The sequence below is a fragment of the Gavialis gangeticus genome, unplaced genomic scaffold (genome assembly GCF_001723915.1).
Source record: "Gavialis gangeticus isolate Ggan-Ray unplaced genomic scaffold, GavGan_comp1, whole genome shotgun sequence".
Taxonomy (NCBI): domain Eukaryota; kingdom Metazoa; phylum Chordata; order Crocodylia; family Gavialidae; genus Gavialis; species Gavialis gangeticus.
In genome coordinates, this window is record NW_017728992.1 from 59,388,283 (window position 1) to 59,393,421 (window position 5,139).

A 5,139-nucleotide genomic window follows, 5' to 3' on the forward strand; every position below is an offset into this window, starting at 1 on the left:
GGGTCAGGAGTGAAGGGTACTAGGGAGCCAGGGGGCTGCAGGTCAGGAGTGAGGAGTATCAGCAGGGACAGGGGGGCTGTGGCTTGGGAGTGAGGGGCATCAGCATGGTCTGGGGGGCAAGGTACAGTGGGTCAGGAGTGAGGGACAGCAGCAGGGCTGGGGGGCTATGGTTTGGGAGTGAGAGGCAGGGGCATGGCATGGGTATATCATTGCCCTCCCACAATCATATACCCCCCCCTCCCTTCCTTGCCCTCCCCAAATGTCCTCTTTTTTAAAACTGAAAATATGGTAACCCTATCATTAGCATATTCTAAAATGCAGGGAAAGTACATGGGTAATAAAGAACAAAAAGCATGAAGAAGTGCATGAAGTATACTTGCCTGTATACCAAGTTGTTTTATGCTATATAACTGGTATGGTTAAATTAGTTGTGGTGCCATATTCTGCTTTCACTTGTACCCCAGGCAAACCTTTTCAGTTGTTTTTGCCTGTGGAGCAAGTCCTCATATAATCTCATCCCTCAGGAAAGCTTCTCCAAATGTCTTTAACCACTATCTTAATAAGGCCCCAAATGAGGAATGTACTTAAGCACATGCTTAAGGCCTGTCACTATTTGGGAATATGTTTAAGTACATTTTTATGTCCCATTGACTTTGGGAAGACTTAATTACATGCTTAATATAAAGCATATGTGTTAAGTAACACATTAAATACGCCCTGGGCATGCCTTCACATGCATTTAAATTTACTGTGCAGTAAGTGAGGATAGGCCGGCATCTACACGTGCAGGCATTAAAGTGCATTAACTCTGTGGTAGTCCCAAGTCAGTCCACAGACACAGCGTTACTGCGCAGTAAAAACATCTACAGGTGTTACTGCGCAGTAACTAATCGGGCATAAATTTGATACCTATGTGATGGAGGTATCAAATTTATGCTCAAGTCAGTGTAAGACACCATATTTACTATGCAGTAATTTTGGCTACTGTGCAGTAAATATGCATGCATAGATGCACCCACTGAATGGGAAATGAACTGTGGCAGTGAGCACCAGTTAGTTAGGGTAGAGGGATTTTTTATTATTTCTGTAGCAGGCTTACCTTTTCAGAGTTTGGGTTCAGTCCCAGGATCGAGGGTCTGCTGTTTGATTGGTGGAGCCCGCCCACCAATCCGGAGTTAGCACAAGGGAAGCAATGCTCTGCCCTTTTCCGAAGGGAGGGGGCAAGGAGCAGCTGGACCTGAAACGGAACTGTGCCAGCCAGGGCCAGAGAACTTCAGGGGTGGAGCCCCTGAAGAGTATAAAAGGGGAGTATGCTCGGCAGGCTGGGGAGATGATGAGGGATGAAAAGGAGGGAGGAGCTCCAGAGACGGCCATCCTCAGGAACCTGCTTGAGCTTCAGCAGCCTGCAAATCAGCGCACAGGGATCAGGCTCTAGGAGCCGCTTGAGGTGGCTTGAGCCTGCAAACCTGGCAAGCAGTTGATGTGCAGATTGACACACAGAGAGCTGGCCCTGGGAGCAGCTCATGGCTGCTTGGGCCTCACCTGGTGCACAGGTCAGCACATGGGCCTTAGAAGCAGCTTATGGCTGCTCATGTTAGCCCCGGCCCTAAGCCAAGTGACCGGAGGCCCACAGTGTGGCTCCCCTTTTAACTAAAAGAGCCCTGGTGCCCAGAGCAGGACCCGGGAAAGGGGAGAATCCCCGGTGTGAGACGGGAGAGTCGGAGCCTGCAAGGGCTTGGCTCCTGTGAGAGAGAGCGAGCCCTGGGTGCCCAGCACAGGGCGCTGGGCTGTCAAGGAGAGCCGAAGGCGCTACTGGGGAGAGGCTCTTGTGGGATCGGCCACCAGGGGACAAGCCTTTAATTCTCCAGAGAGGAAGCGTGAGTTACTGGGGAAGTGGGCCCCGCAGGGGAGGCTGACACGGGTGAGGAGGGTCTGCTGCTTCCACCCGCCATTGCGGGAGGGGTTTATCCACATCCCAGGGCCCTAAAGGGGAGGTGCTGAGTGCACTCTCTATTTTGAGGTTATCATGTTGAGGGCTATATACCTAGGGGTATTTTTTTAAGGGGTTTATATGGTTCATGTGTTTTAATGTCTCACTGTGTATATTGGTATTGTTATTTGTGAAGGTTTAAAGAAATATTATGGTTAAGTTACTATCCCTCTGTGTTAATTGTGTTGTATAGGTTGTAAGTTATTTGGTTCATATTTGGTATTATATGTGATTTGTGGAATATTATATATAGTATTGTATGTTAAGCCTTGTAAATATTCTATGTTTTATATTGAGTGTCTGTATTTATTCTTGTAATAAATTGTACATAGCTAAGTATTTGGTTTTGGCCTAGCTCTATAGAGAGGGGAGGAAGCCACTCTACTAGCTGACCCCTTCTTTAGCACCCTGCCTGACCACCACTGTCATTGGAGGACAGGGCACACCCCCTGGGTGTACCCGGGCTACATTTCCCTTTGTGTGCCCTTTCCAAAGCATGTTTTCTGAAACATCAGATTATCCACTCAGTGCTCAAGGACTCAGGTACTAATGTAATACAGATAATGAAGGGTAAATCATTTGCTATTTCTTGAAGTATAGGATTTGTCTGGAGCAGCTCTAGCAGTACAAAGGTAACTAAATAGAATTAGCAACTGTATGACCTGTACCATGTGTACTTGTTGTATTACTCTGACAAGCCCCTCTTTCCCTGCCCCCACCCCACCTCTTCTATATTTCTGTACAATCATTCTAGCTATTTGGAGTTCATATGCTCTATGAGCTTCAAATAATTAGAACTGGTTTGCAATACTAGAAGGGAGATTTATGAAGCTAAAGTACAAAGAGTCTTCTAAAGGTGTCATTTTTCCCTCTGGACTTTGAAATACTTTTTTGCTGTCTCCATTCTAACAGAGCTATATCATTTTAGCCCACATCATTTTTATTCCTGTTTTTCATACTCAGGCAATATCATAAGCCCCTATAAAGGAACAGATCAGAAGTCAAAGTTTTGTTGTAAATCGACACGGAGCCTGTAAAAGGTGAGGGTGAGAGGGCATGGAGGAAACGGGCTGTTGAGGACAGACAAGATTTGTTGCCAACTTATTAGAAATGAAGAATTTAAAGGATAAATCACCTCAAACTTTCTTTAGGACAATTTGGTAACAATAACAATTTCAGATTACTTCTGCATTGGCTCCTGGGCAGACCAATTCTGTCATCCAGAAATGCAGCTTAAACATGATGCTGAGCTATTCCAGAGGGTTCTTGTCCGTTGCTAAATAGCTTGTGAAAAAGTATGAATATTTTAAGCCACATAAGTAAATAAATAAATAAATAAATGTGTTTGTCTAGGATCTCTCCCTGTGGTTTTGCTGAGAAAGCACTTTTGACAGAAAATGTGTTGTTAGCCGCCCTCTTTCCTTTTTGCTTACTTCCTTGTTAACTTTGCATAAACTGTTTAAGTAGCCTGATTTGCCCTTTCATAAAATAGCACGGTGGATACCACTGCTTCTCCCCAACCAGTCTAATCTGGGCCTTATGTTCTCCCTGTGAATCATTTGTGCTGCTTCAGTTAAGCACAGTCCTTCTGTCCAACTGTTGTGTATGTAAGGCAGGGACAGGAGGGAGAAATTACAGAAAATATGTTTGGACCGGCCTTTCTGAAATTTTTTTTTATTCTTCTGTGGATTCGTCTTATTACCATACTTTCCAGTTCACTGAAGATACTCCAGACTTTGGTATCACAAATATTAAAAGACTCATTACATTTTTTTAAATATAAAAAGTAAGGTAAGGCTAACAGTTTATGTAGGGAGAAATTATTTAAAAATTTCTTATACCATAGTTGAGCAGAAGATGGCTTACTCAAAAAAGGAATGAATAAGAAATATGATTAACATCATACTGATATGTGCGCTTGTACAATCCTTTTCTTCTATCGTTCCACTTAGGGGTTTAGGGTTTTTTTTTTTTAAGCTGCCTATTTTTTGGAGCAAGTTCTGTATCTTTTATTGTGTCTGCATAACACACCATTCAATAAAACTCGAATGTGAGAGGACTCTCTGCCTTACAGGAATACAAATGTCTAATAATAATTTCACAAAGAGGCTAAAATAGTGTTTTAAAAAGTGAGTTAAAACAATTTTTTTCCAAGTGCAGGTCCTACTTTCTGTTTTATATGCGGTCACTTTGCACAAAAACCTAGCTGTTCTTTCGCAGGTCACTCAGAGGTAGCCCCCAGAATAGCCACTTGTACATAAATGATTAACCCCCCCCCCCCCCACCCTGAATGGTTTAATTTTCCCCTCCAGAATACTGCCATAGGTTAGCTTCAAGTTCTCTGGACGTGAAATGTTTACATAGCTTAAAGGAGGAAACACATCCATGGTTTCCCACCTCACTTTTCAGTCACGAAGGCTGAGCAAACCACACGTTGGTACAGTGACAGAAAGAGGTAGTGGTTGTAAATGTTCAATGAAACAAGGACACAGCACACAAGATTCCCAATCACAGTGAAAACGCAGGCAGGAAGGTGTGCAGTCAGTAGGTCATGTAATGGATTTAACTATATCCTTAACTTAATTATATTAGTTCTTTGACATATTCAGGCTTTTGTATGTCCAGTTGGTCACCTGAAATGGAAGCGTATGATGAACCCATACTTTTCAACAGAGGTCTTTTAGTGGCTTACAACTTTGGAATAGAAATGCATAATCAGGAAGAAATGAAGGAAGCTGTTATAAAGTCAGGACAAAGTTTGTAATAAGCTGTGTGACGCAACAAGTAACTAGAAGTAGCAAAATAAATTATTAAAAGTGGAAGTGATAAGAATACATAAAATATTAAATTGGAAAATATTAAATAGAGGGGAAAGTAAAATTAAGCAGTGTAACCAGCCCTCCCGTTTGGGTTGTAATGAAGGATTTAAGCTTGGCATAGATTAAGATTGCTTTAGTGAGGGGATGAAATGACCATAAAGAAGGTTATACATCGGATGTAGGCATCAAGGTGATAAAAGGAGGCCCCAACTGGTTAGAGAGATTTTTGCCTCAGCAAAGCAAGGAGATTCATACCCTTGCACAGGCAAGTCTGAGATTTGATTTTTGGGAATTTGTCGTCTTCATAGAATCCCTTCTATGAAGAGATTT